Raw genomic sequence first — 18,791 nt, 5'->3', positions numbered from 1 at the left:
CCCATTGTTGTTTTTTGTTTTCAGAAAATATTTTATTTCTTTATTATTTATTTATTTGAGGCGAGAGAGAGATCGGGGTTGGGGGGGGCAGAGGGAAAGGAAGAAGCAAAGTCTGCACTGAGCATGGAGCCTGAACACGGTGTTTGATCTCACGACCCTGGGATCATAACCTGAGCCGAAATCAAGAGTCAGACACTTAAACCAACAGAGCCACACAGTCGCCCCTGTTTTTCATGGGGTTTTCTTTTTGTTTGTTTTAGATAATTAAACACTTAAGGCCTTGCAGATCTGCTGAGGAAAGCAACAGAGCTCACAAGAAAGGAAACAAACTCAAAGTCTGTGTAGGTACAAAGCCTGTTGCCCTTAAGACTTTGCTTCTTGCCTTCCATTTATAACCAAGAATAAAACGAGTAGGACATAGAAACCAAAAAATTGAGACTAAAGGATGCAAAAGAACAATGATAAAATTAAAAATGAGAAGTAGAGCATATCTTAAAGGCCAGTATGCAGCACACAGTTAAAATTCCCAACTTGAAAACTGATGCTGAGAATATTGGATTGACTTTTGCAATTGCAGATATAAACATTGTAGATACGTATATCTGTACATACAGTACACCGTATATACCTACAGACGCAGACACACATACACACAGACACCATTTGAGCAACTGAAGTGTTGGGGGAGGGATGGAAGTCCAAGTGGGAAAGTAGGTTTGAAAAGCGATAGAATTAGGTTTCCTCCGAGGTTGCACAGCTTGAAGAAACAACCTTGACCTCTGTCTGTAAAGCGGTGCCTTCCACGGAGGGTGCTTCCGAGGGCGGTACGTGTTCCTGTTTGCCCAGCGTGTGGAATAATGCCTGCCATTGTAGCCAGCACTCATGAGTGTTGATTAGAAGTGAAATGAAGCAGCCCCAACCTCGACCCTCACTGGCTGGGAGAGCGGGGAGGGCCCCTTCCCATTCCCTCCAATGGAGAAATACCCGGTGGAGGGCATATCACACCTTTCCTGGCAAGTTCCCACCATTGCAGGTGACACTCCTGCCCAAGGGGCCAAGTCAGTCAGTACTTCTTGAATGAACAGGTGGCTGGAGCAGATCAGTGTTTCCCACAGGAGCAATGAGAGATGTCTTGAGGTGGCACCCAGATAGAAGTTTTACATTTCAATAGGTATTTATTACAGGGTGTCTTAGAAGAAAATATTAGGTAGCACGTCAAACCGGAGTACTAAAAAGAAGTGAGTTGATTTAAAGGAATTTTAAGGGGCGTCTGAGTGGCTCAGTTGGTTGAGCGTCTGCCTTTGGCGTGGGTCATGATCTCGGGGTCCCTGCTCAGCAGGGAGCCTGATTCTCCCTTTCTGTCACCCCCTGCTTGGGCTCTCTCCCTCGCTTTCTCTCTCTCTCTCTCAAATAAATACATAAAATCTTTAAAAATATATAAAGGAACATTAAATGGAGCACGTGGTATGTGAACGTCATGAAAATTTCAGGGCAATCGTGGATTGAATGAACACAGAAAAGGTCTTTCTAAATATGAGATCTTTCATTCTTTGGGTTTTATTTGATTATTTATTTAACTTTTTGAGAGCGAGAACACGTGTGAGCAGTGGTAGGGAGGGGAGGGGAGAGAGAAAGATTCCAAGCAGGCTCCACGCCCAGTGCGGAGCCAGACGTGGGGCTCCATCTCAAGACTCTGAGATCACAACCTGAGCCTCAGCCAGGAGTCGGTTGCCCAACAGACTGCACCACCCAGGAGCCCGTGATTCATTCTTGATGTGTCCTGAAGTCACTGTGCGTCATGTTAGAGTTGTTCTTATCTGGGCACATGGACGTGTTCGGTCTTCCTCGTAGCGTGGCTGGACCACTGCACCCGCAGCCCCTGGCTGCTTCAGGCCACGTACCATTTAAGGGCCGTTTGAAGAAGGAGCACAAATCCTGATTGCTCTTCCAGAACCATCCGTTAATACCTTCTGACGAGATCAAGAAAGACTCAGGAACACAGCCTACACCTGGAGGGTCGGGAGCTTGGAAAGAAATCTCAGAGCCGATGATGGAGATCTCTTCAGAAATGCTGCCTTGCCAGTGCCCTTGGTGGCTCGAAGGTCAATGTTGTGTGGAAACTCACAGATCTCCTGAAAGGGAAGACTTAACCAATTCATGTCACTCATCCTTTCCCTTTCGTTCTGTTCAAATTTTCTAAAAGGGCTTTTTCATAAACATAAAATTAGAATTCTAAGCAATAAGAAAAACATGGACTAACAGGCAGTGTTTCTTCTTTCCTTTTACAGTTACAATTGATGGTGTCTTAGGATGAAATACGGCATATGGTTAATGTAGAAAAATTTTAAAACAGAGAAATTAAAACACATACAGCCCCCCTAAAAAAATCTCTGAGGTTTCTCCTGTTTCTCTGCTGTTCTTCAGCCTCCCTGACTACCTTCTGCTACTGGAACATTCCGAGGCGCTTCCTGACCCCATGCTGTTGTCCTTCATCTAGCATAAGCTCCTACTTTCTCTTTGTCTCTGTCCCTGTGTCTTCCCGGGTTCCCCACTGTATCCCCAGTGCCTGGCACTTAGTGGACACTCAACAAGTATTGCTTGCCTGGATCAAGAGTGTTAAACTGAGGGCGCGTACAGAAGCTGCTCCTTGTCATCCAGGAGAGGGCAGTAGGAAGTATGGGGAAGAGCTCCTAGAGGAAGGCAGCTTGGTCAGCTTTTCAGCAGGTAGAGCCGCTCAGCGGGGGAACGAGTGCCTTCTTGTGGGGCGTGCTCAGGCAGTGGCTCGGTGTTGTTGAAGGGTGCTTGCCCTGGATGTCAGGGTTGACCAGGTCATTTGGAAGGCCCCTTCCGACCAGACATCCATGTTTGCAGACTTGTCACTGGTCTGTGGTTGTTTCTCAACAGCAGATATGGCTGTTACCACTATGTGGCACTAGATGATGGCTTTGAGGACAGTGCTCATCAAACCACCAACAGCGAGAGCACAATTTTCTCTCTTTTCATTATTGAAATATAGTTGATCTGCACAATGTTATGTCAGTTTCAGGTGTGCAGCATAGTGATTCGACAAGTCTATGCATTACTCAGCACTCACCAGGATTAAGTACAGTCACCCTTTGTCACAGTACAGTTGTTATTATGATATTATTGACTATATTCCGACGTCTTTTGTTTTTGTGAGTTATTTATATAAGTGGAAGTTTGTGCCTCTTAATCCCCTTCACCAGTTTCACCCATCCTCCCCCTCTTTGCCTCTGGCACCATTGGTTGTGTTTTCTTTGGAGAACAGATTGTTCATGGCACTTATACCCCAAACACACACTTCAACAAAAGCTTCACAAAACAGTCTTTAACTCTTACTGTATGTAATGCATATTGATATTTTCTATTTTACTCTAGTTGACTGCATTTTCTTATTTATTTATTTATTTGACAGAGAGAGAGAGAAATCACAAGTAGGCAGAGCGGCAGGCAGAGGGAGAGGGAGAAGCAGGCTTCCCGCTGAGCAGGGAGCCCGATGCGGGGCTCAATCCCAGGACCCTGGGATCATGTCCTGAGCCAAAGGCAGACGCTTACTGGCTGAGCCACCCAGGTGCCCTATTTGACTGCATTTTCTAAGAATGGGATTTGCAGACTACTACATTGATTTAATATGGATGAGTAGTAATTCTTTGTTTGAAAAGCACTACTTTAGGCAACGGATCCTGTGCACTCTTTTTTTTTTTTTAAAAGATTTTATTTATTTATTTGACAGAGAGAGAGAGAGATCACAAGTGGGGTGGTGGCAGAGGGAGAGGGAGAAGCAGGCTCCCAGCTGAGCAGGGAACCCGATGCAGGGCTTGATCCCAGGACCCTGAGATCATGACCTGACCCGAAGGCAGATGCCCAACTGACTGAGCCACCCAGGCGCCCCCTGTTCACTCTTTTAAAACTCTGTGGGTCAGTTTTCCTTGGATAATCTGGGCTTGTAGCAAATTCTGTCCCTTAGTGCGTACTTGGTGTGTTCCTGTGTTGAGTTGCTGCCTTGTGTAGCCGAAGGTAGGTGCTTCCTTATGGGTATCTGCAGATGTGGGAACATGGACGTGGAAGATGGGGCGAGGGTTGGGGGTGGCATGGTTCTACAGGACTGACATCAACTGCAGTCAAGGCAGCAGTAAGCAGCAGAAGCTCTGCTTCTGCGAGCTCAGAACTGAGCTAGGTGACATCACACACAAACACAGACACACGTGGATACGCACATATACACACAGACACACAGAGACATACACACACACACCCTACCCGTTTCAGCTTACTCTTCAAGGAAATGGAAATGAGTTAATGCACTTAGGGTCTCACTTAGGATGTTTCTGGGTGTAAGTAACAGAAGACCAACTCCATTTAGTTTATTACTTTTTTTTTAAACATTTATTTATTTGGCAGGGGGGAGGAGCAGAGCGGGAGAGAATCCTGGAAGAAGCCCCTCGCTGAGTCCGGAGTCTGATGCAGGGCTCGATACAAGGACCCTGAGATCATGACTTCAGCTGAAAACAAGAGTAGGCCTCTCAACCAACTGAGCCTACCAAGCGCCCCTCAGTTTGGTATAAATGGTAAAGACACTTATTAGCTCACAAGGTTCATTGAGAGGTAGAGCAGACTCCATTGCCCACAGTGACTTGGCATGGCCTTGAGATCTAGGCTCCTTCCACTTCTCATTTCCTAAGGCTGGTTCCATTCAGAGTTGCCTTAATTGATTTACCTGTGAATCCAAATTCATGTTCCCTGTAGTTGTGCATTCAATGACTTCTTGCTCCTTGTTCACTTTAAAAAAGTGATAGTTTAAGTTCTTCCTCTTCTTAATAATAAATCATGCTTTTTCACTTCCATTTTCTCTAGGAAGAGGCTAACTTGTGACTTCCACATCATCACAGTCTTCTGTTGGAATGTGCTGGCTTTTGTCAGGCAGCCGGGCTTTCATTTGTTCTATCGTGTCCCGCAAATTCTGAATCTCCTCGTCTTTTGCTGAAAGGAGCTGAGCATGTTCAATGTTCATCTGCTCCTGCTGGTATTGGATATGGTCCACTTTCTGCTTCTGCTCTTGTAAAGAATGAAGCAGTCCTATCTCCCCCTGCTGCTGGTTGTGAATGATCTCCTGTTGCTCTCTGATTTCCTCCTCGAGATCATCTTTTAACTCTGCGAAGGGCAAAAGGCAATCCTAGCCCAACTCTTCCTCCCAGGATCCTGTAAGCCTACTTTAACATATAAATATTATTTTGGAAATTTCCTTTTTCTGTACCCCTAAGATACATGTTGGCAATCATCCCTCAAGCATATGACCCACTGATATACAGCTGAAAGGTCTCATGACAAAGGTTTTATTAGACGGTAATAAATGACCTTTTGCCAACAATAGTTAGGGCCTCATGCTCCTGGACACCTTGCTTCCAAAATTCCTTAGAGACTTACACTATCCCCAACCCCTTCCCGACTTGAAAGTATATAATGGGCTACTCCTCATGACCCCAGTGCAGCTCTTTGTGCCCATGGGTCCTGTCCCCGTGCTTTAATAAAATCACCCTTTTGCAGCACCAAAGACATCTCAGGAATCCATTCTTGGTCGTGGGCTCCAGAAAGTATGATGGCAGGACGAGAAAATGTGCCTAAAAATGATACAAACACACAGTTCAAAAAGCAAGCAAAAGACTAAGAAAAATATCTGCCCAAAAAAGGCTGATGAGGGTCTTTAATCAAAGAACGTATCTTTATGTTCTAAAGGATACCTAGCAATTGAAAAGAAAATGAAACAATGCCACTGACACAATTCCAAAGGATACTTACAAAGAAAAGCAGCAGGCCAATAAAAGGAAGGAAACCTACTCCACCTCACTAGCACAAAGTTATTTAAAAAATTTTAAATTAATAGGTTTGGCAGACCCGTTTCTCTCGCCCAGTAACTTAGGGGACTCGTCTCCCAGGCTCTCACGCGCACACACTCCAAGTGTTTCCACCCTCCGCAACAGGGAGGCTCTCTACACACGGTCCCCCTACCCTACTGTTTCTTTGAGTTGCTATGCGAGCAGTGAGACTTGCATGCCCGAGGGGGGGACCGCAGGGCTGGCTTCAGGAAACCAGTGGGGGGCTTTGTTCTGCCACCTGCCCTATCCTGAGTCTCACTCAGAATATGGGTCAGAAGCCCTCGCAGCGCTCTCACGCACTTCACGGCCAAAGGCTTCCACTCTCAGAAAAGGCGGTCAAAGCGCAAGAACGTGTTCTCCAGAAGTGTTGTCTTTCCGAGTGGGGTGGCTGGCCTTATGCCTGCAGGCGCACAAGAGGCCACGTGGCTAGCCTCAGGAAACAAGAGGGGAGAGAGAGCTGCCTTCTGCACCATCCTGTTTCTCGCTCGGTTTCACGGATGGAACCCATTCCCTGGGCTCTCATACACGACCACGGCAAAATTCCTCCAGCTTCAAGAACAGCAATGGTAGCTAAAGTTCGGTGACTCGACAGCTTGGATTCTCTGTGATAGTGGTCAGGTACCCAGGCGTCCAGGCAGGCACACGGGGGACAGCAGTGCAAACCTCCTAAAACAAGAGGGGAGTCAAGAGCAGCCTTCCTTCCAGGCCTCTCTATCGGTCCGAGGAAAGTTCAGGTCCCATTTCTCATGCTTTCACACAAACACCGGACAGATGAAGTTTGCGCTAAGGAAAGGCGTTATATGGCTGAGGCACGCGGGTCTCTCCCGTCTTGTTCCTTTGCAGTGGGCGGGTGGCACTTAGGACTAAATGCACACAGGGGGCAGACGACCTAGCTTCACGAAAGAGGAGTAGAGTCGAGAGGCGCCTTGGGCCCATGCTTCTTTCTCCATTGGAATTCTGCTGGCACACGCTCCCTAGGTGGGTACACAAGCACCCTTGAAAATGTGGCCACCCTTTGGAGAGGCGACGTGAGTTGAAGGCTGGGCTTGCGGGTGATGACTTGTTTCTTCTAAACCAGGGTGGAGCCGTGAAGGTTCCGAGCACACGTGGAGCAGTAGAGCGTTACTAGTTTCAGGTAGCAAGAGTGCTGAGCCGCGAGATGCCTGCAGCACCGGCCTGTTTCTCCCTCGCTTCGACGAAGGTCACCCGTTCCCAAGGCTCTCCCCCACAGTACCGGGTACGCTGTTGCCTCCCTCACAGAGGTGGACGGTTCCTAGGGCACGGATTCTCCACACGGTGGCTGCTTCGAGTCAGTACGCTAGCAATTAGATTTGAACGCCAAATTGGGGCCGCAGGGCTGGCTTCAGGAAACAAGTGGGGAGTTGTATTCTCCCTTCTGCCGCGGCTTCAGTCTCCCTCAGAAAATGGTTTTAGACTCGCTGGCTGTGCTCGCACGCATGCACACAGCAAAGGGCTTCCACCCTCAGGAAGGCCTACTCTGGCCGAAGCCCGGATACTCTACAATGTGGTTCCCTCGAGTTAGGTGTTTGGCTCTTGGCCTGCAAGCAACAGGGGTAACTGTACTAGCCCCGGGAACAAGAGCTGAGCCGAGAGGCGTCTCCGGCACTGGCCTTTCTCTCCCTCGGGTTTACGTAGGGAAGCCGTTCCCCGGGCTCTCAAACACAGCACACACCATAGAGCGTCCTCCCTGCCAGGCACCGGCGGGAGCTAAAGCGCGCTTTCTACACAGTGTTGAGCCTTCCAGGGAGGGGACTGCAACTTAGGCCTGCACGCACACATGCCGGAGGTGTGCTAGCATTCTGCCACTGAGAACTGGTGGGAGAGGTGCCGCTGCACGAAGCCGTTTCTGTCGCCCGGTATCTTAGGAGACTCGTCTCCCAGGATCTCACGCACATACTCTCCAAGTGTTTCCACCCTCCGCAACCGTGAGTCTCTGTACAACAGGGTCCCCCTACACTACTGTTTCGTTTGGTTGGTACGCAAGCAGTGAGACTTGCATGCACAAGGGGGCAGCTGCAGGGCTGGCTTCAGGAAACAAGTGGGGAGTTGTGTTCTCCCTTCTGCCCCGGCTACAGTCTCCCTCAGAGAATGGTTTCGGACTCGCTGGCAGTGGTCGCACGCAAGCACACAGCAAAAGGCTTCCACCCTCAGAAAGGCCTAGTCTGGCCGAAGTCCGGAATCATTACAGTGTGTTTCCCTCAAGTTAGGTGGTTGGCTCTCGGCCTGCACGCACACGGGGGCAACGGTACGAGCCCCAGGAACAAGAGCTCAGGTGAGAGGCGTCCCAGACACCGGTCTTTCTCTCCCGTGGGTTTACGTAGGGAAGCCGTTCCCCGAGCTCTCAGGCACCGTGCACACCCTACAGTGTCCTGCCTGCCAGGGACCGGCGGGAGCTAAAGCGCGCTTTCTCCACAGTGTTGTGCCTTCCAGGGAGGGGCCTGCAATGTAGGCCTGCTCGCACACATGCCCGAGGAGTGCTAGCTTTCTGCCACTGAGAGCCACTGGAAGAGAAACGGCACGAAGCCATTTCTCTCGCCCAGTAACTCTGGGGACTCGTCTGCCAGGCTCTCACGCACACACACTCCAAATGTTCGAACCCTCCGCAACAGTGAGGCTCTCTACAACACGGTTCCCCTACAGTACAGTTTGTTTGTTTTGGTCCGCGAGCAGTGAGACTTGCATGCCCAAGGGGGCGACCGCTGGGCGGGCTTCAGGAAACAAGAGGGGAGTTGTGTTCTCCCTTCTGCCGCGGCCTCAGTCTCCCTCGGAAAATGGTTTAGGACTCGCTGGCAGTGCTCACCCGCATTCACAGAGCAAAAGGTTTCCACCCTCAGGAAGGCCTAATCCGGCCGAAGACGAGATTTTCTAAAGTGTGTTTCCCTCGACTTAGGTGCTTTGCTCTGGCCTGCAAGGACACCGGGGCAAGGGTACTAGCCCGAGGAAGAAGAGCTGAGCCGAGAGGCGTCTCCAGCACCGGCCTTTCTTTCCCTCGGTTTTACATAGGGAAGCCGTTCGCCGGGCTCTCAAGCACAGCGCACAGCATACAGCGTCCTCTCCGCTAGGGACCGGCGGGAGCTAAACCGCGGTTTCTCCACAGTATTGGGCCTTTCAAGGAGGGGCCTGCAACTTAGGCCTGCACGCACACATGCCGGAGGAGTGCTAGCATTCTGCCACTGAGAGCTGGTGGGAGACATGCGGCTGCCCGAGTTCGTTTCTCCCGCCCAGTAACGTAGGGGACTCGTCTCCCAGGCTCTCACACACACACACTCCAAGTGTTTCCACTCTCCGGAACAGTGAGGCTCTGTACAACACGGTCCCCTACCCTACTGTTTCCTTGCGTTGGTTCGAGAGCACTGAGACTTGCATGTTCAAGGGGGTGGCCGCTGGCCTGCCTTCAGGAAACAAGTGGGGAGTTGTGTTCTCCCTTCTGCAGCGGCCTCAGTCTCCCTCGGAAAATGATTTTGGACTCGCTGGCAGTGCTCGCCCCCATTCAAACAGCAAAAGCTTTCCACCCTCAGGAAGGCCTAGTCTGGCCGAAATAAGGAAATTCTATACTGTGGTTCCCTCGACTTAGGAGGTTGGCTCTCGGCCTTCAAGCACACCGGGGCATCGTACTAGCCCCAGGAACAAGAGCTGAGCCGAGAGGCGTCTCCGGCACCGGCCTTTCTTTCCCTTGGTTTACATAGGGAAGCCATTCGGCGGACTCTCAAGCACAGCGCAAAGCATACAGCGTCTTCTCCGCTAGGGAACGGCGGGAGCTAAAGCGTGGTTTCTCCACAGTGTTGTGCCTTCCAGGGAGGGGCCTGCAACGTAGGCCTGCACGCACACAGGCCGGAGGAGTGCTAGCATTCTGATACTGAGAGCTGGTGGGAGAGGTGCGACTGCACGAATCCGTTTCTCTCGCACAGTAACTTAGGGGACTCGTGTGCCAGGCTCTTACGCACAGGCACTCCAGGTGTTCCCACTCCCCGCAACAGTGAGGCTATCTACAACACGGTTCCCTACAGTACTGCTTCTTTGTTTTGGTACGCAAGCAGTGAGTCTTGCATGCCCAGCGGGCGGCCGCTCAGCTGCCTTCAGGAAACAAGTGGGGAGTTGTGTTCTCCCTTGTGCCACGGCCTCAGTCTCCCTCGGAAAATGGTTTTGGACTCGCTGGCAGTTCTCACCCGCATTCACACAGCAAAAGGTTTCCACCCTCAGGAAGGCCTAATCTGGCCGAAGTCGGGATTTTTCTACAGTGTGTTTCCCTCGACTTCGTTGGTTGGCTCTCGGCCTGCAAGCACACCGGGGCAAGGGTACTAGCCCCAGGAACAAGAGCTGAGCCGAGAGGCATCTCCGGCACCGGCCTTTCTTTCCCTCGGTTTTACATAGGGAAGCCGTTCGCCAGGCTCTCAAAGCACAGCGCACAGCATACAGCTTTCTCTCCGCTAGGGACCGGCGGGAGCTAAAGCGCGGTTTCTCCACAGTGTTGGGCCTTTGAAAGAGGGGCCTGCAACTTAGGCCTGCACGCACCCATGCCGGCGGAGTGCTAGCATTCTGCCACTGAGAGCTGGTGGGAGAGGTGCGGCTGCCCGAGTTCGTTTCTCTCGGCCAGGTAAAGTAGGGGGTTCGTCTCCCAGGCTCTCACGCACACACACTCCAAGTGTTCCCACTCCCCGCAAAGGTGAGGCTATCTACAACAGGGTTCCCCTACACTACTCTTTCTGTGTTTTGGTACGCAAGCAGTGAGACTTGCATGCTCAAGGGGGCGGCCGCTGGGCTGGCTTCAGGAAACAAGTGGGGAGTTGTGTTCTCCCTTCTGCCGCGGCCTCAGTCTCCCTCGGAAAATGGTTTTGGACTCGCTGGCAGTGCACGCCCGCATTCACATAGCAAAAGGTTTCCACCCTCAGGAAGGCCTAATCTGGCCGCAGACGGATTTTTCTACACTGTGTTTCCCTCGACTTAGTTGGTTGGCTCTCGGCCTGCAAGCACACCGGGGCAAGGGTACTAGCCCCAGGAACAAGAGCTGAGCCGAGAGGTGTCTCCGGCACCGGCCTTTCTTTCCCTCGGTTTTACAGAGGGAAGCCATTCGCCGGGCTCTCAAGCACAGCGCACAGCATACAGTGTCCTGTCTGGTAGGGAACGGCGGGAGCGAAAGCGCGGTTTCTCCACAGTGTTGGGCCTTTTTCAAGGAGAGGCCTGGAACTTAGGCCTGCACGCACACATGCCGGAGGAGTGCTAGCATTCTGCCACTGAGAGCTGGTGGGAGAGGTGCGGCTGCCGAGTTCGTTCCTATCGCCCAGTAACGTAGGGGACTCGTCTCCCAGGCTCTCACGCACACACACTCCAAGTGTTTCCACTCTCCGGAACTGTGAGGCTCTGTACAACACGGGCCCCTACCCTACTGTTTCCTTGCGTTGGTACGCGAGCAGTGAGACTTGCATGCTCAAGGGGGCGACCGCTGGGCTGGCTTCAGGAAACAAGTGGGGAGTTGTGTTCTCCCTTCTGCCACGGCCTCAGTCTCCCTCGGAAAATGGTTTTGGACTCGCTGGCACTGCTCGCCCGCATTCACACAGCAAAAGGTTTCCACCCTCAGGAAGGCCTAATCTGGCCGAAGTCGAGATTTTCTACAGTGTGTTTCCCTCGACTTAGTTGGTTGGCTCTCGGCCTTCAAGCACACCGGGGCAACGTTACTACCGCCAAGAACAAGAGCTGAGCCGAGAGGCCTCTCCGGCACCGGCCTTTCCTTCCCTCGGTTTTACATAGGGAAGCCGTTCGCTGGGCTCTCAAGCACAGCGCACAGCATAAAGCGTTCTCTCCGTTAAGGACCGGCGGGAGCTAAAGTGCGGTTTCTCCACAGTGTAGGGCCTTGAAGGGAGGGGCCTGTAACTTAGGCCTGCACGCACACATGCCGGAGGAGTGCTAGCATTCTGATACTGAGAGCTGGTGGGAAAGGTGGGGCTGCACGAATCCGTTTCTCTCGCCCAGTAACTTAGGGGACTCGTGTGCCAGGCTCTTACGCACAGGCAATCCAGGTGTTCCCACTCCCCGCAACAGTGAGGCTATCTACAACACGGTTCCCCTACAGTACTGCTTCTTTGTTTTGGTACGCGAGCAGTGAGTCTTGCATGCCCAAGCGGGTGGCCGCTGGGCTGACTTCAGGAAACAAGTGGGGAGTTGTTTTCTCCCTTCTGCCGCGGCCTCAGTCTCCCTCGGAAAATGGTTTTGGAATCGCAGGCATTCTCACCCACATTCACACAGCAAAAGGTTTCCACCCTCAGAAGGCGTAATCTGACCGAAGTCGGGATTTTCTACAGTGTGTTTCCCTCGCATTCGTAGGCTCTCGGCCTGTAAGCACACCGGGGCAAGGGTACTAGCCCCAGGAACAAGAGCTGAGCCGAGAGGCGTCTCAGGCACCGGCCTTTCTTTCCCTCGGTTTTACATAGGGAAGCCGTTCGCCGGGCTCTCAAGCACAGCGCACAGCATACAGCGTCCTCTCCGCTAGGGAACGGCGGGACCTAAAGCGCAACTTAGGCCTCCACGCACCCATGCCGGCGGAGTGCTAGCATTCTGCCACTGAGACCTGGTGGGAGAGGTGCGGCTGCCCGAGTTCGTTTCTCTCGCCCAGTAACATAGGGGACTCGTCTCCCAGGCTCTCACGCACACACACTCGAAGTGTTTCCACTCTCCGGAACAGTGAGGCTCTCTACAACACGGTCCCCTACCCTACTGTTTCCTTGCGTTGGTACGCGAGCAGTGAGACTTGTATGGTCAAGGGGGCGGTCGCAGGCCTGGCTTCAGGAAACAAGTGGGGAGTTGTGTTCTCCCTTCTGCCGCGGCCTCAGTCTCCCTCGGAAAATGGTTTTGGACACACTGGCAGTGCACGCCCGCATTCACACAGCAAAAGGTTTCCACCCTCAGGAAGGCCTAATCTGGCCGAAGTCGGGATTTTCTACAGTGTGCTTCCCTCGACTTAGTTGGTTGGCTCTCGGCCTGCAAGCACACCGGGGCATCGTTACTAGCCCCAGGAACAAGAGCTTAGCCAAGAGGTGTCTCCGGCACCGGCCTTTCTTTCTCTCGGTTTTACATAGGGAAGCCGTTCGCCGGACTCTCAAGCACAGCGCACAGCATACAGCGTCTTCTCCGCTAGGGAACGGTGGGAGCTAAAGCGCGGTTTCTCCACAGTGTTTTGCCTTCCAGGGATGGGCCTGCAACTTAGGCCTGCACGCACACAGGCCGGAGGAGTGCTAGCATTCTGATCCTGAGAGCTGGTGGGAGAGGTGCGGCTGCACGAATCCGTTTCTCTCGCCCAGTAACTTAGGGGACTCGTGTGCCAGGCTCTTACGCACAGGCACTCCAAGTGTTCCCAGTACCCGCAACAGTGAGGCTATCTACAACACCGTTCCCCAACAGTACTGCTTCTTTGTTTTGGTTCGCGAGCAGTGAGTCTTGCATGCCCAAGCGGGCGGCCGCTGGGCTGACTTCAGGAAACAAGTGGGGAGTTCTGTTCTCCCTTCTGCCGCGGCCTCAGTCTCCCTTGGAAAATGGTTTTGGACTCGCTGGCAGTGCTCGCCCGCATTCACAGAGCAAAAGGTTTCCACCCTCAGGAAGGCCTTGTCTTGTCGAAGTAAGGAATTTCTACAGTGTTGTTGCCTCGACTTAGGAGATGGGCTCTCGGCCTACAAGCACATCGGGGCAACGGTACTAGCCCCAGGAACAAGAGCTGAGCCGAGAGGCGGCTCCAGCACCGGACTTTCTTTCCCTCGGTTTTACATAGGGAAGCCGTTCGCCGGGCTCTCAAGCACAGCGCACAGCATACAGCGTCCTCTCCGCTAGGTACCGCCGGGAGCTAAAGCGCGGTTTCTCCACAGTGTTGTGCCTTCCAGGGAGGGGCCTGCACGCACACAGGCCGGAGGAGTGCTAGCATTCTGATACTGAGAGCTGGTGGGAGAGGTGCGACTGCCCGAGTTCCTTTCTCTGGCCAAGTAACTTAGGGGATTCGTGTGCCAGGCTCTTAGGCACATGCACTCTAGGTGTTCCCACTCCCTGCAAAGTGAGGTTATCTACAACATGGTTCCCCTACAGTACTGTTTCTTTGTTTTGGTACGCGAGCAGAGAGACTTGCATGCTCAAGGGGGCGGCCGCTGGGCTGGCTTCATGAAACCTGTGGGGAGTTGTGTTCTCCCTTTTGCCGCGGCCTCAATCTCCGTCGGAAAATGTTTTTGGACTTACTGGCAGTGCTCGCGCGCATTCACACAGCAAAAGGTTTCCACCTTCAGGAAGGCCTGGTCTGGCCGAAGTAAGGAATTTCTACAGTGTGGTTCCCTCGACTTAGGAGTTTGGTTCTTGGCCTTCAAGCACACCGGGGCATCGTACTAGCCCCAGGAACAAGAGCTGAGCCGAGAGGCGTCTCCGGCATCGGCCTTTCTTTCCCTCGGTTTTACATAGGGAAGCCGTTCGCCGACCTCTCAAGCACAGCGCACAGCATACAGCGTCCTCTCAGCTAGGGACCGGGGGGAGATAAAGCGTGGTTTCTCCACAGTGTTGGGCCTTTTTCAAGGAGAGGCCTGGAACTTAGGCCTGCACGCACCCATGCTGGAGGAATGCTAGCATTCTGCCACTGAGAGCTGGTGGGAGAGGTGCGGCTGCCCGAGTTTGTTTCTCTCGCCCATTAACGTAGGGGACTCGTCTCCCAGGCTCTCACGCACACACACTCCAAGTGTTTCCACTCTCCGGAACAGTGAGGCTCTCCACAACAGGGTCCCCTACCCTACTGTTTCCTTGCGTTGGTACGCGAGCAGTGAGACTTGCATGCTCAAGGGGGCGGCCGCTGGGTTGGCTTCAGGAAACAAGTGGGGAGTTGTGTTCTCCCTTCTTCCGCGGCCTCAGTCTCCCTCGGAAAATGGTTTTGGACTCGCAGGCATTCTCACCCGCATTCACACAGCAAAAGGTTTCCACCCTCAGAAGGCGTAATCTGACCGAAGTCGGGATTTTCTACAGTGTGTTTCCCTCGCACTCGTAGGCTCTCGGCCTGTAAGCACACCGGGGCAAGGGTACTAGCCCCAGGAACAAGAGCTGAGCCGAGAGGCGTCTCCAGCACCGGCCTTTCTTTCCCTCGGTTTTACATAGGGAAGCCGTTCGCCGGGCTCTCAAGCACAGCGCACAGCATACAGCGTCCTCTCCGCTAGGGAACGGCGGGAGCTAAAGCGCGGTTTCTCCACAGTGTTGGGCCTTTCAAAGAGGGGCCTGCAACTTAGGCCTCCACGCACCCATGCCGGCGGAGTGCTAGCATTCTGCCACTGAGACGTGGTGGGAGAGATGCGGCTGCCCGAGTTCGTTTCTGTCACCCAGTAACATAGGGGACTCGTCTCCCAGGCTCTCACGCACACACACTCCAAGTGTTTCCACTCTCCGGAACAGTGAGGCTCTCTACAACACGGTCCCCTACCCTACTGTTTCCTTGCGTTGGTACGCGAGCAGTGAGACTTGTATGGTCAAGGGGACGGTCGCAGGCCTGGCTTCAGGAAACAAGTGGGGAGTTGTGTTCTCCCTTCTGCCGCGGCCTCAGTCTCCCTCGGAAAATGGTTTTGGACACACTGGCAGTGCACGCCCGCATTCACACAGCAAAAGGTTTCCACCCTCAGGAAGGCCTAATCTGGCCGGAGTCGGGATTTTCTACAGTGTGTTTCCCTCGACTTCGTTGGTTGGCTCTCGGCCTGCAAGCACACCGGGACATCGGTACTAGCCCCAGGAACAAGAGCTGAGCCGAGAGGCCTCACCGGCACCGGCCTTTCCTTCCCTCGGTTTTACATAGGGAAGCCGTTCGCCAGGCTCTCAAGCACAGCGCACAGCATAAAGCGTTCTCTCCGTTAGGGACCGGCGGGAGCTAAAGCGCGGTTTCTCCACAGTGTTGGGCCTTGAAGGGAGGGGCCTGTAACTTAGGCCTGCACGCACCCATGCCGGAGGAGTGCTAGCATTCTGATACTGAGAACTGGTGGGAAAGGTGCAGCTGCACGAATCCGTATCTCTCGCCCAGTAGCTTAGGGGACTCGTGTGCCAGGCTCTTACGCACAGGCAATCCAGGTGTTCCCACTCCCCGCAACAGTGAGGCTCTGTATACACGGTTCCCCTACAGTACTGTTTCTTTGCGTTGGTAAGCGAGCGTGAGTCTTGCATGCCCAAGCGGGCAGCCGCTGGGCTGACTTCAGGAAACAAATGGGGAGTTGTTTTCTCCCTTCTGCCGCGGCCTCAGTCTCCCTCGGAAAATGGTTTTGGACTCGCAGGCATTCTCACCCGCATTCACACAGCAAAAGGTTTCCACCCTCAGGTAGGCGTAATGTAGCCGAAGTCGGGATTTTCTACAGTGTGTTTCCCTCGCATTCGTAGGCTCTCGGCCTGTAAGCACAGCGGGGCAAGGGTACTAGCCCCAGGAACAAGAGCTGAGCCGAGAGGCGTCTCCGGCACCGGCCTTTCTTTCCCTTGGTTTTACATAGGGAAGCCGTTCGCCGGGCTCTCAAGCACAGCGCACAGCATACAGCGTCCTCTCCGCTAGGGAACGGCGGGAGCTAAAGCGCGGTTTCTCCACAGTGTTGGGCCTTTTTCAAGGAGAGGCCTGCAACTTAGGCCTGCACGCACCCATGCCGGCGGAGTGCTAGCATTCTGCCACTGAGAGCTGGTGGGAGAGGTGCGGCTGCCCGAGTTCGTTTCTCTCGCCCAGTAACATAGGGGACTCGTCTCCCAGGCTCTCACGCACACACACTCCAAGTGTTTACACTCTCCGGAACATTGAGGCTCTGTACAACACGGTCCCCTACCCTACTGTTTCCTTGCGTTGGTACGCGAGCAGTGAGACTTGCATGCTCAAGGGGGCGGCCGCTGGGCTGGCTTCATGAAACAAATGGGGGGTTGTGTTCTCCCTTCTGCCGCGGCCTCAGTCGGCCCTCGGAAAATGGTTTTGGACTCACTGTAAGTGCTCGCGCGCATTCACACAGCAAAAGGTTTCCACCCTCAGGAAGGCCTAGTCTGGCCGAAGTAAGGAATTTCTACAGTGTGTTTCCCTGGACTTAGGAGGTTGGCTCTCGGCCTGCAAGCACACCGGGGCATCGTACCAGCCCCAGGAACAAGAGCTGAGCCGAGAGGCGTCTCCGACACCGGCCTTTCTTTCCCTCGGATTTACATAGGGAAGCCGTTCGCCGGACTCTCAAGCACAGCGCACAGCATACAGCGTCTTCTCCACTAGGGAACGGCGGGAGCTAAAGCGCGGTTTTTCCACAGTGTTGTGCCTTCCAGGGAGGGGCCTGCAACGTAGGCCTGCACGCACCCATGCCGGCGGAGAGCTAGCATTCTGGCACTGAGAGCTGGTGGGAGAGGTGTGGCTGCCCGAGTTCGGTTCTCTCGCCCAGTAACGTCGGGGACTTGTCTCCCAGGCTCTGACGCACACACACTCCAAGTGTTTCCACTCTCGGGAACAGTGAGGCTCTGTACAACACGGTCCCCTACGCTACTGTTTCCTTGCCTTGGTACGCGAGCAGTGAGACTTGTATGGTCAAGGCCTGGCTTCAGGAAACAAGTGGGGAGTTGTGTTCTCCCTTCTGCCGCGGCCTCAGTCTCCCTCGGAAAATGGTTTTGGACTCGCTGGCAGTACTGGCCCGCATTCACACAGAAAAAGGTTTCCACCCTCAGGAAGGCCTAGTATTGTCGAAGTAAGGAATTTCTAACTTTGGTTCCCTCGACTTAGGAGGTTGGCTCTCGGCCTGCAAGCACACCGGGGCAACGGTACTAGCCCCAGGAACAAGAGCTGAGCCGACCGGTTTCCCCGGCACCGGCCTTTCTTTCCATCGGTTTTACCTAGGGAAGCCATTCGCCGGGCTCTCAAGCCCAGCGCACAGCATACAGCGTCCTTTCCGCTACGGACCGGCAGGAGGTAAAACGCGGTTTCTCCAGAGTGTTGTGCCTTCCAGGGAGGGGCCTGCAACTTAGGCTTGCACGCACACAGGCCGGAGGAGGGCTAGCATTCTGATCCTGAGAGCTGGTGGGAGAGGTGTGGCTGCACGAATCCGTTTCTCTCGCCCAGTAACTTAGGGGACTCGTCTGCCAGGCTCTTCCGCACAGGCACTCCAGGTGTTCCCACTCCCCGCAACAGTGAGGCTATGACCAACACGGTTCCCCTACAGTACTGTTTCTTTGTTTTGGTATCCGAGCAGTGAGACTTGTAGGTTGAAGGGGGCGGCCGCTGGGCTGGCTTCAGGAAAGAAGTGGGGAGTTGTGTTCTCCCTTCTGCCGCGGCCTCAGTCTCCCTCGCAAAATGGTGTTGGACTCCCTGGCAGTTCTCACTCGCATTCACACAGAAAAAGGTTTCCACCCTCAGGAAGGCCTAATCTGGCCGAAGTCGGGATTTTCTACAGTGTGTTTCCCTCGCCTTGGTTGGCTCTCGGCCAGCAAGCACATAGGGGCAGGTGTACTAGCCCCAGGAACAAGAGCTGAGCCGAGAGGCGTGTATGGCACCTGCCTTTCTTTCCCTCGGTTTTACATAGGGAAGCCGTTCGCTGGGCTCTCAAGCACAGCGCACAGCATACACCGTCCTCTCCGCTAGGGACCGACGGGATCTAAAGCTCGGTTTCTCCACAGTGTTGGGCCTTTCAAAGAGGGGCCTGCCACTTAGGCCTGCACGCACCCATACTGGCGGTGTGCTAGCATTCTGCCATTAAGAGCTGGGAGGAGAGGGGTGGCTGCCCGAGTTCGTTTCTCTCGCCCAATAACGTAAGGGACTCGTCTCCCAGGCTCTCACGCACACACATTCCAAGTGTTTCCACTCTCGGGAACAGTGAGGCTCTGTACAACACGGTCCCCTACCTTACTGTTTCCTTGCGTTGGTACGCGAGCAGTGAGACTTGCATG

This window comes from Zalophus californianus, chromosome 10, assembly GCF_009762305.2.
Source record: "Zalophus californianus isolate mZalCal1 chromosome 10, mZalCal1.pri.v2, whole genome shotgun sequence".
In the NCBI taxonomy this organism is placed as follows: domain Eukaryota; kingdom Metazoa; phylum Chordata; class Mammalia; order Carnivora; family Otariidae; genus Zalophus; species Zalophus californianus.
This window is presented reverse-complemented; position numbering follows the sequence as displayed.